Source organism: Cydia fagiglandana, chromosome 25 (genome assembly GCF_963556715.1).
Source record: "Cydia fagiglandana chromosome 25, ilCydFagi1.1, whole genome shotgun sequence".
Taxonomy (NCBI): Eukaryota; Metazoa; Arthropoda; class Insecta; order Lepidoptera; family Tortricidae; genus Cydia; species Cydia fagiglandana.
In genome coordinates this window covers 2,475,987-2,489,007 of record NC_085956.1, presented here as the reverse complement: position 1 = coordinate 2,489,007, position 13,021 = coordinate 2,475,987, and the positions used below count along the sequence as shown (strand labels likewise).

The 13,021-nt window shown below is 42.3% G+C and overlaps 1 protein-coding gene across 1 annotated transcript in view; it reads left to right on the top strand.

Moving 5' to 3' along the window:
• Window positions 1-13,021, top strand: part of LOC134676793 (uncharacterized) — a 122,290-nt gene that overhangs the window by 9,187 nt on the left and 100,082 nt on the right. The window lies entirely within an intron of this gene.

Sequence of the window (13,021 nt, the reverse complement as noted above, 5' to 3'; positions counted from 1 at the left end):
CGTAATGCATAGACTTTACCTACTAGACCACGCATGCAGTCTTACGGTCACCATGTTATGAGGAGCGTAACTCTCGCGTCGACAAATGGTCCCTAATATACTCGCGCAATTTAACTAGGTGTCGGCGGCCGATCGTAAGATCAGGCAGATCGTAATGTTCCTGTGTGTGTATTGTTTTGACTTTTTGAGGATAGTCACATTAAACCAATATATAGGTAGGATAGGTTCGTTAGGTTGCTTCAGATGCCCGAAGGGCAAACTGCCCAGAAATAGGAGCCCCGCGTAGCGGGGCCCCGTCGACTCAGGGAACGAGTCAAAGATTTGCACGTTTCACGATATGCCTAGGAATTTCACGATATGCCTGATCTTAGATTAGATTAGATTAGATTAATTTATTTCTTATTGAAAATTACATGATATTTAACAATGTCATAAATGTCATAATGTTTCCAAATAACATGAATTCACAAAAAGATCGTCAGATTGTAAACAATAATAATAATCTTTAAAATAATTAAAAAATAAGTAAAAAATATAAAACAATCAAATAATCATAATAAAAATTAAAAGTAATAGTCAAATACAGTAAAATAAAATGTCAGAGAGCGTAATAAACATACTAAATACAATGTCAAATAGTTACCTATGTATGTCAAAATAAAGCGGTCAAAATGTATATAATGCTAGGGTTAAGATCGGTCGCCGACATAGGCAACCTATTTGCAATGTATCAATCTGAATATCATCTATAATTTATTTCTTATTAAAAATAAATAACAGATGAGGGTACTTAGACACATACATACATTCATAATATGAATACCTACATATACATACATATAATCACGTCTATTTCCCGGAGGGGTAGGCAGAGACGACGGATTTCCACTTGCTACGATCCTGAAGTACCTCTTTCGCTTCCTTCACTTTGATAACATTCCTCATACACGCTCGCCGGTTTAGGGTGCTCTTGACCTGGCCAGGCGTGGCTCACTCCGCGATTTCGTCGCTTTGCTACAGGTCGCTAAAGTCCATCCGTTCGACCCCAAGGCGGAGATGAGACCGGAGTGGCGTCGTAAACTGCGGGAAGGCATGACAAAGCATGACGAGCTCTGGCTGGACCAACTCAGGCAGAAACGAAATCGCAGAGCTGCTGGACCACCCCAGGAGTCAAGACACGTCTGTGATCGATGCGGCAAGAAGTGCCGATCGGCCATTGGTCTATACAGTCATAGCAGTCGATGTTGACTGTAGACTACTTCCTCAAAATACTTTCTTTAGTCGCTGCAACTATCATCTGCAAAGATGCTGTGGCCAATGATGATGACCTGGCCTTTCTTCAGGATTTCTCCGATTTGATCAGAGAGGGTACTTATTTCTTATAACGTATCGTAGACTATATGTTTGTGGTCAACATGGTCTTCTCTTCCCAGAGTGACACAAGCCTACGTCACAATAACATGGCCGCTATATATAGCGCTATCGCATATTATCATATAGCGCTGTCGCATGATGACGTAGGCTTGTGTCAGTCAGGTGACCTAGAAAAGACGGGAAGAGAGTACCAGGCGGAGTATATTATTATACCATGTTAAGTACCTACTTCTTATCTCATTAAATGTTATCCTAACAGCCAGCTGGATAAAGTGGTATCCAGACGGGATTGATCAAATCGGTCGATTTGATCAGAAATGAAATTGCCGTCTATCTCCAATTTTTGATTTATGGTGATGCTAGAGTCCTCTAAATTGAAAAAATGCCCCAGAACGAAAATACTGGGCCTCACAAATTGGTATTCTTGCGTCCGTACCTCATTTTATCGACTGTTATTATCGGCGGTTGAATTCGGCGAGCAAAATTGGTATTTGCGTCCGCACCTCCTGATTCGATCGGGCAATTGGATCAGATTGGCGAAAAATTGACAAATCTGAATACGCCTTAGAACCCCGCATCATTAAGCCCGCTTTCCCTCGGGAAGCCGGTGCCGGGCCGCATTCTGCGCTATTTATATGCGCGTGCGCGTGTGCCAAGCTTTTTACCGGTTTCGCGAACGATTAATCCGAGGAAAGGTTACCGATTGACTCACTTTCTACACCACTATAATTATTAGTGCGCTGTCAGTGACCGAGACTGAAATAGTGGTAATTTTTTAGGCCAATTGATATCAGTTTTGCATGCTACGCCTCTCATTGCGGCATAGTCAATGATGCCATTTTGGCCATTTTTGAAGGGCTCTAGCGCCTTAAAAAACATAAATATCAAAAAAAGCAAAACGGTCCGACACAGATATTGACAATATTAATCTGTGTTGAAAAAATCATTGCTCTAGCTTCAAAACCCACGGAGGAAACAGTCGAGTACGTTTGTATGGAGAAATGACCACTCCTGTTCGTAATCGTTCGTCGAAATGACAATTCTTGTTTGTAATCGGGGATCTCGGAAACGGCTCAAACGGTTTCGATGAAATTTGCTATATAGGGGTTTTCGGGGGCGATAAATCGATCTAGGATCTATGTGAATCCCCAACCCACATTGGGCTAGCGTGGGGACTATAACCTAAACCCTCTTGTGCTTGAGAGGAGGCCTGTGCCCAGCAGTGGGACGTATATAGGCTAAATTATTATTATCCTTTATTCAATTAGGGTCTAAGGTTAGGGTTTTACAATGTGAGTATAAAAGTAAAATATAAAAACACTTGCAAAACATTACAAAAAATATATAAACACATTATAAAAAACCTAACCTAGGGTGCCGCCGGCAGCGGGGCAGGGCCCAAGCTGCCGGTGGTCAGGGCTAAATTATTATTATTTGTATCTCCTTGGATATCACGGGCCTATAATCCCGGTTTTTTGATAGGCTTGCGTGGGGACACAGATCCAACACGTAGAGGCCCTTTGGAGAGCTTTTATGTCATGTTTATATTGTAAAGAGGAAATTATGTACGAGTTATAATAATATGTAAACATTGCGTCTGTTCCATGGAGATGCGACGTTGAAACACTGGCGTCACTCGCTCTTCTATTTCCGAGATAAAATCTCATTCCTAGCGCTTAGCGAGGATTCGGCTCAGGACCATTACTAATGATTCTAGTCTCTAGTAATCTCTCTTAGTAATTGTCATACGTTAGATTGAATTGTTAGTTTTATTTTATAAAATTGTTGATGTTATTATGTTTGTTTTTATGTAAATTCAATGTTGACGTGTAAAAGTGCCCTTGTGGCCTATTTGCTGAATAAATGTTGATGATTCATTGCCAGTTTTTTTTTGAGATGTATCAAAAAATAAAGTACACACAGAAAACAATAAAGACAATCTTTCTTTATTTCTATTTCTGGCAACCCTAACCATTAGGTACCTATGTACATGACATGACAAGACATTCTCGTAGTGTAAAATAGGCCACAGAACCGTCGGATTTTTGACAAACTCTACTGAAACTACGATCAGGGTCTATTGCCACAGAATAAATAATAGTACTAGGTACAGAAGACTCACTCTCTAACAAAACGCGTCTGTTACGATCAGCACAGATAGGGCCGGCTAGGTGGCGACAGCGCCACGCGCGGCTTATGGCAAACCCCAAAATTGGGGTCGAATGGATGTACTTTTAGCTACCTGTAGCAAAGCGACGAAATCGATATTTCGATATTGCGTAATAAATTTTAATGTCGCGGCCTTTTCTACTGACAAAGTTGATTAGCCAGGATTATGTTACGCATTATCCCGGCATTTTGCCACGGCTCATGGGAGCCTGATGGGGTCCGCTTGACAACTAATCCCAAGAATTGACGTAGGCACTAGTTTTTACGGTAGCGACTGCCATCTGGTCTGACATTCCAACCGAGAGGGTAAACTAGGCCTTATTGGGATTAGTCCGGTTTCCTCACGATGATTTCCTTCACCGAAACGCAACTTAATATATTAAATGATATTTCGTACCTACATAAGTTTCGAAAAACTCATTGGTGCGAGCCGGGGTTTGAACCCACGGCCTCCGGATTGAAAGTTGCACGCTTTTACCGCTAGGCTAACAGCGCTTGCCAGATTTTGTATAGGCAGGCGCCCACTCCGCGATATCGTCGCTTTGCTACAGGTAGCTAAAACTACATCCGTTCCACACCAATTTTGGTGGCGAAGTAACTGGAGACGATACAAAACAGTCTGCTGATTTTTGCGGGGGAGGGGCACGTCAAATGTATGGAGATTTTGTACGTAACCAGGCGTGGCTCACTCCGCGATTTCGTCGCTTTGCTACAGGTAGCTAAAAGTTCATCCGTTCCACCCAAATTTTGGGGCAAACCATAAGCCGCGCGTGGCCCTGTCGTGTCGCCACCTAGCGGCAATATCTGTCCTGATCGTAACAGACGCGTTTTGTTAGAGAGTGAGTCTTCTGAACCTAGTACTATTATTTAGTCTCTGGTATAGGTACGTTACGTACGTTTGGACCCGGGTATGTCCTTAAACTACGTCCAAGACCACCGGTGGACGGGCAGCAACGTCCCTCAAATTCGGTGTACTCGACTGCGATCGCCAACCCGCCTGCCAGGCGTAGCGATTATGGCATTCACCCCCCATCATGAAGGGGGAGGCCTATGTTCAGCAGTGGACGTCTTATGGCTGAGATGATGATAGGTACGTTATGAATAGTAGCACAGATGTACGAAACGTCAGGCGCGCAGTGACCGGTTAATGTTGTCGTAAAAATACGTTTCGCGTCGGCATAAACAAATATTGCTGGCGTTTCAGCTACATTGCCAAATGATATCGTCAGCGTTCCGATTTGGATATAATAGAAAATGCAAAAAAAACAACGGGTTGCACTCCGGGAGTGCCGGCAGAAGTGAAAACTCAATGACATTGTTACAGTTTTTCGATCAAGTCACGTGTCCGTCTTACGTCTTACGAATCTTACGGTCACGTGACCTGTCGCGAGTTTAACATTTTTTCCCCATCACAAAAAGTGCACAGCGCCGCTGAAGAAGTTTTCACTTCAAAAATACAATGTTTATTAAAAAAACTGGCGAAGTGCGAGTCGGACTCGCGCACATAGGGTGCCGTACCATTACGCAAAAAACTCCAAAACACAAATCGCGTTTGTTGTATGGGAGCCCCACTTATTCTGTTTTTAGTATTTATTGTTATAGCGGCAACAGAAATGTGTACATCATCTGTGAAAATTTCATCTATAACGGACATCACGGTTCATGAGATACAGCCTAGTGATAGACAGACAGTTGATTTTGTGAGCTGTATGTCACCAGTATTAGGAAAAATAACCGATTGAAACCTGTTTAAATCGTTTTTCTTTTTTCGGAAAAATTGAAGCGGTAAATCTCATGGTTTTTGCGTAAAAATCCGAAAAAAACGAGCCGTTACAAATTCAAATTCAAATTCAAAATATACTTTATTCATGTAGGCCTAGCAACAAGCTCTTATGAATCGTAATTAATCTTATACAGAATTTGGAAAGAAACGGGATTTTTTCCGGAAATTTTAAACGCTATGCCAGGGTGGTTTTGGGATTATACTGAGAAACCTTTACTATGGAATCAACCCCGAAATCGCGAAAAAAAATTTTTACTGTTTCATACATTTTAGCTGGTGCATTTGATATGGAAGGGTTAAATTTTTTATCGCGTATTCGGGGTTGGTTCCATAGTAGAAGTTGCTCAGTATAATCCCAAAACCTCCCGGGCAACGGGAATGCACTTATTTTTTGGCCACCGTGTATAGTGCTAACTAGACGCTGACGCTAAAAATCATAACCCTCCTTTTGCGTTGCCGTAGTCGGCTAAAAAGACGCTTATCATGTGGTGTCTCTCTTAGGGCCACCCCACACTAGCTAACTAAATTTTTGGCAGAACCTTATTTCTTAGACTTTATTACCCGACTACGGCAACGCAAAAGGAGGGTTATGATTTTGACCGGTATGTATGTGGGTATGTATGTATGTATGTATGTTCATCTGTTCCCTCATAACTTCTAAAGTACTTATTATAATTTAACAAACGATGTGTCATTCGAATCGTCTTAATCGTCCGCTGGTTATAGGCTATATGGCGTCACAAAAAAATGAACACTGCGCCCTCTAGAGGTCATAAAGTCACGAACCAAAAAACTAAAATTAAGTAATGATGATGTGTTATACTTCATTGGAAAGAGCTCAAATAGCACATTTCAAATATATAAATATTGTTAGCTTTTGCACCCGGCTTTGCTTGCATGCGCCAGATAAAACATTAATTTATCGGTTAGGTGATTCGAACTATGAATCTACAAGCGCTCTGGATTCTATCCGCGTGTTACGCGACTACGGCGATACAAGAAGGTTTTTGCAAAAGAAATTTGTTTGGCCGCTATACATGGTGTTTTTTAATGTCCTGCAACATTTTATAACGTGAATAGGTATAGAAGTCCTGATCAGCTAAAATGTATGAAACAGTCAATTTTTTTACAAGATACGTGCGCGTTCCGAAGCCTGGCGCCTTCGGCGCCATCGTACTAAAAGTGTCGGGTGTAGCCCGACGTACGCGTTGCAAAGCCGGGCGCCTTCGGCGCCCTCATACTAAAAGTGTCGGGCGTAGCCCGACGTACGCGTTCCAAAGCCGGGCGCCTTTGGCGCCCTCATACTAAAAGATTCGGGCGTAGCCCGACATACGCGTTCCAAAGCCGGGCGCCTTCGGCGCCCTCACACTAAAAGTGTCGGGCGTAGCCCGACGTACGCGTTCCAAAGCCGGGCGCCTTCGGCGCCCCCATACTAAAAGAGTCGGGCGTAGCCCGACATACGCGTTCCAAAGCCGGGTGCCTTCGGCGCCCTCATACTAAAAGTGTCGGGCGTAGCCCGACGCACGCGTTCCAAAGCCGGGCGCCTTCGGCGCCCTCACACTAAAACTGTCGGGCGTAGCCCGACGTACGCGTTCCAAATCCGGGCGCCTTCGGCGCCCTCATACTAAAAGTGTCGGGCGTAGCCCGACGTACGCGTTCCAAAGCCGGGCGCCTTCGGCGCCCTCATACTAAAAGAGTCGGGCGTAGCCCGACATACGCGTTCCAAAGCCGGGCGCCTTCGGCGCCCTCACACTAAAAGTGTCGGGCGTAGCCCGACGTACGCGTTCCAAAGCCGGGCGCCTTCGGCGCCCCCATACTAAAAGAGTCGGGCGTAGCCCGACATACGCGTTCCAAAGCCGGGCGCCTTCGGCGCCCTCATACTAAAAGAGTCGGGCGTAGCCCGACATACGCGTTCCAAAGCCGGGTGCCTTCGGCGCCCTCATACTAAAAGAGTCGGGCGTAGCCCGACATACGCGTTCCAAAGCCGGGTGCCTTCGGCGCCCTCATACTAAAAGAGTCGGGCGTAGCCCGACATACGCGTTCCAAAGCCGGGTGCCTTCGGCGCCCTCATACTAAAAGAGTCGGTCGGAGCCCGACGTACGCGTTGCAAAGCCGGGCGCCTTCGGCGCCCTCATACTAAAAGTGTCGGGCGTAGCCCGACGTACGCGTTCCAAAGCCGGCCGCCATCGGCGCCCTCATAGGCACTAAAGGAGTCGGGCGTAGCCCGATATAGGCGGCGCTCTGCGTGTATTTCTGTACTGAGGACGCCCTCGCAAAAGTAATATAAAGTGACTTCAAAAAGTTAGTAACGAAATCATGACCCCAAAATTAATTAAATAAAAAATAAGTTCAAAAACTAAAACCCGACTACTGCTAATCGCGCTCTAAAAAGTATGAAACAAGATAGAATTCTTATCTAAAATTATCAAGCAGAAAATAATATATATGTTACCATTTTTTTTATATAAAAATACAACGTAATATAATTTACTGATTTTTTTTATATATTTACAGAGATTCAGAGGATAGCCGTGGTCGTATGCCACATTACTTTTAAGTTTATAATCGTGGCATACGACCACGGCCACAAAACAGATAAGTACAGAAGTCAATCACATGTATGTACTTTACTTTTCATACCTACGCTCGGCGGTCGCTCTAGGGTTGCGATTGTTGCGGACTATGACTTATGCACAAAAAACTATCGTGGTACCTAGTGGCACTCGTATCCATCGTATCGTATCTCGTATCTAGTTGTTTGATTTATTGTTGAGGATGAAACGGGAAGAATGGAAATATAAATTAATAATGACATTAATAACTCAAATAGCTATTTTCATTTTAATGTCATTGTTATATTACAGATTTACCACAGAAAATATCTTGCGATGATTTCGAGTTTGGCGAAATGCACGATTATTATATTTTAAAGTGTAATAAATTCGCATTCTCATGTACAATGTAATAAATTCGCATACGCATTCTCTCTGAAACCACTGGTAGCTTAAAAAACGACAATTCACCGGTTAATGTTGAATTTAAACAACCGTCCACTGTACAGTTATAATAACTTTTTGTTTTGTTTCTCCATTATTGCACAAAAAAGTTCACAGACGCGTGCCTCAAGCGGATGGCACTCGCGCTCGGACTGGTCCCAACTGGTCCGAGATATCGTGTCCGTGAGCAGTGTCTATGTGTGCGTTGCTCGAGCGCGCTTTGTATGTAGATTGATTTCTGTACCTATCTCTTTTGTGCCACGGCGATCCTCTGAATCTCTGTAAATATATAAAAAAATCAGTAAATTATATTACGTTGTATTTTTATATAAAAAAAATGGTAACATATATAATATTTTCTGCTTGATAATTTTAGATAAGAATTCTATCTTGTTTCATACTTTTTAGAGCGCGATTAGCAGTAGTCGGGTTTTAGTTTTTGAACTTATTTTTTTTCTACAATAAATAACTCCTAAAACTAATAGAAGAAATATGAATACAAGATCTCAACGGAAGCCGGCTTCATTCATCTATTCGTGACGTACAAACGGCGACCTTGTTTTATATATATATACTTTAGTATAGTTAAATATATTTACATCGGTGTAGCGTGACGTCACACGCTGAAATATCAGCGGAAGCGAGAAATGTTACGATTTCAGAATGAAATGAGAAAATTTCAAATATTTCGAATAACTACAAAGATTCTTACGAGAAATATTTCGATGTCTACTATATTATAGCTGACCGAGCGGCAGCGAAGTTCTCCCGTTCAGCTTGGTCAAAAATGTCTTTCCTGTACAGGTCACATTTCTCAAACGATTCTCGTCATGATGAGCGGAACTTCGGAACTTCAAAGTACTTATACAAAGGAATAGAGATGCATTTGCTTACTCAAAGATGTCAAAAGTGCGTTGACATGAAATGCGACTGTTTTGAAAAGTAATAATATGTAGTTTTCTTTCGGTATCACAATAATATTTGTTTCTGGCCAGGTCATTATGGGACCTAAACTACGTATAATATAATTATAATAGGTAGATACAGTCGAGCTTAACCCATTGCAATAAGGTGAAAAAATGTATAAATATTTATGCACTCGACTGTACTCTTTATGATCGTATATTTTATCATTATAGCATTACCGATATAATGTAGTAAGAATTTTAGTGTAAGTTCATACATACATAGGTATCTAAATACCTGTCTTTTTTAACTGCACTGATAAAAATAATAATGATGTTAGCTGTGTAACATTTTAACATTGTTATGAATTATTAATATGTTTTTGCAGTAGGTACGGTCAAGGAATTGGATATCTGTACATACAATTTCCTACAGTCACCTGCAATATTATTACACAACGAAGGCCGCAAAAATATGCGACACGCTCTTATGACTATAAATACAAATAATAGGTGTTCAAAACGCGAAAGTTTTAAATATTATATTATTCATTCATTCATCTATCTGACGACCGGTCTGGCCTAGTGGGTAGTGACCCTGCCTGTGAAGCCGATGGTCCTGGGTCGAATCCCAGTAAGGGCATTTATTTGTGTGATGATACAGATATTTGTTCCTGGGTCATGGTTGTTTTCTTATGTATTTAAGTATATATCGTTGTCTGAGTACCCACAACACAAGCCTTCTTGAGCTTACTGTGGGCCTCGGTCAATCTGTGTAAAGAATGTCCTATAATATTTATTTATTTATTATCTAGCAAAATGTACGAGATGGAATGAATGATCAATTGTGACCTACAGACCTACCGCCCCGCCCGTTCCCGACCTCGTTCCCGGTCGTTGACCCCGTCCAGGGCGACCTGCGGGAACCGTGACCCGCTCCCGATTATCGAACACTCATTGTTGCACATCTTACCTAATATCATACATACATACATATCATCATCATCATTTCAGCCTATATACGTCCCACTGCTGAGCACAGGCCTCCTCTCATGCGCGAGAGGGCTATAGTCCCCACGCTAGCCCAATGCAGATTGGGGACTTCACATACACCTTTGAATTTCTTCGCAGATGTATGCAGGTTTCCTCGCGATTTTTTCCTTCACCGAAAAGCTAGTGGTAAATATCAAATGATATTTCGTACATAAGTGCCGAAAAACTTATGGGTACGAGCCAGGATTTGAACCCGCGACCTCCGGATTGAAAGTCGGGCGTCATATCCACTCGGCCACCACTATGCGTACATACATACTACATACATCGGACTTTTAGACGCACGGCCGGTTTCCATCCTTACTTGGTAGATATTCCACCAATTCGCACGAAGCGCTTTGCTTCTACTTTCCTTATGCGCACTGCCAAGGAATGGAATTCCTTGCCGGCGTTTATATTTCCGTGTTCTTATAACCCGGCAACCTTCAAATCAAGAGTGAACAGGCACCTTCTGGGCGAGCTCGCTCCATCGTAGGCCACGTCTACGCCTCGGCTAGTCTGTGGCCATGAGTAAGCCCATTCATAATAAAAAAAAATACATACAATCACGCCTATTTCCCGGAGGGGTAGGCAGAGACCACTAATTTCCGCTTGCCACGATCCTGACATACCTCTATCGCTTCCTTCACATTCATAACATTCCTCATACACGCTCGCCGGTTTAGGGTGCTCTTGACCTGGCCTTTCTTCAGGATTTCCCCGATCTGATCACCTAATATAGTGTAACTAAGCGCTAGTCCACCACTATCACTAGCTGTAAAGGGGCCCACTGATTACCAAGTCCGCCGGACGATATCGGCCTCTCAGTTAGAAGCAAAATTTGACAGCTCCCAACAACTGACAGGCTGATATCGTCCGGCTAACTGGTAATCTGTGGGCGCCTTAAAAGCGTGCGACTTTCAATCTGGTGGTCGCGGGTTCAAACCCCGGCTCGTACCAATGAGTTATTCGGAACTTATGTACGAAATATCATTTTGATATTTACCAGTCGCTTTTCGGTGAAGGAAAACATCGTGAGGAAACCGGACAAATCCCAATAAGGCCTACCTAGTTTACCCTCTGGGTTAGAGTCAGATGGCAGTCGCTTTCGTAAAAACTAGTGCTTAGGGGTTGTTTAACCCCCCTCCCCCTTGGTGATATTTGGTGATGTTTTTGGCAATCACCACCCCCCCCCCCCCCCCCCCCCCCCCCACACACACACACACACCAAAGCGATGATGATGAAATAAACGACGTTTACATGCCTTACATCATTTCGAATTTCTACCATATTTTTAAGAATATCTATTCTATTATAATAGATATGGAACTGTAATCTTGACATCTATTTTGAACTGTCCAATGAAAAACATACCTTTATTTTTAACCGTAATACTTAATTATTTCCGTTCTATGTTCACTAGTAAACATAATAATATTGATTGATTGAAAACGCCATTAGGAGCTATCGATATTTTATTTTTACATATGGACGTCGTTAAGCATATCACGAGTAAGTATAATGTACAGTCATCAGCAATAGTATCTTACACAACTAGGGCCGCAAAAATATATGTCGCGCTCCTATTGCGCTCCAAATAAGAACGTGTCACATATTTTTGCGGCCCTAGTTGTGTAAGATACTATTGCTGATGACTGTACGTGGTCCAGAAATACGAGTAGGTACGTAAACATTTTTTTCGTCCAAAGTATGATGCTAACGGTGAAAAGTACCTAAGCTAAGAAAAATCGAAGAGTTTACCATATTAAAATCCTTAAACCTATAGCAATTGAGTTTTTATTGATGTTTTTGAAAATAAAAATTCTCATTACTTTAAGCCAACCCATTATATAATTTGTGCTCCAACTCCATTTTTTTTGACAAAAGTGACGTTTCTGGTTAAATTAATGTTACATTACACGTATATACCTACGCAAGTCGCGCGCGAAAAGCTATTATAGTGCAGGACAGCAGACCGACTCACGTAAAATGTCACGTGTCAGAAAATGACGTTGGCTTGGGTTGGTACATGTGCATGCTCGTCCTATGACGCAGTGCACTAGGGCATTTTAATGGTGCATAAAAAGGCGCTAAAATTAGAAACGGGCTGTTATTATAGGTTTTATAGTTTGAAGTCTAAATGCTAGATTGGTATAGTTGAATCATCGAGAGCGTGGAATTGCATATGTAGTAGTATTGTTTGTTTACAGGCATTCTATATTTGAATTTTCTATTTTCTTGTTGCAAACGGCACAACCACTACAAATGCAATTCCATCTTCTCGATAATTCAACTATATGGGCGAACTTTGTTCTTTACTAGCGACCCGCCCCTGCTTCGCACGGGCTGCACAAAACGACAAAGCCTTAACAAATTATGCCTACACTAGGCGTGTCTCACTCCGCGATTTCGTCGCTTTGCTACAGGTAGCTAAAAGTACATCCGTTCGGCCCCAATTTTGGGGAAAGCCATAAGCCTAGCGGCCATATCTGTGCTGATCGTGACAGACGCGTTTTGTTAGAGAGTGAGTCTTCTGTACCTAGTACTATTATTTATTCTGTGCCTACACCTAAATCACACAATAAATAAAAAAAGCGAAAAGAAAGTTTTAAACGCGATTTAGAGTCATCTAGATTGTCGCCAAATGCTTCGCACGGCTTACACAAAACCTTAACAGATTATATATACACCTAAATCTTTTAACACAAAAAAAACACAGATATTGTGTTAAATACAAAGAACGACTAATAAAATCATACAA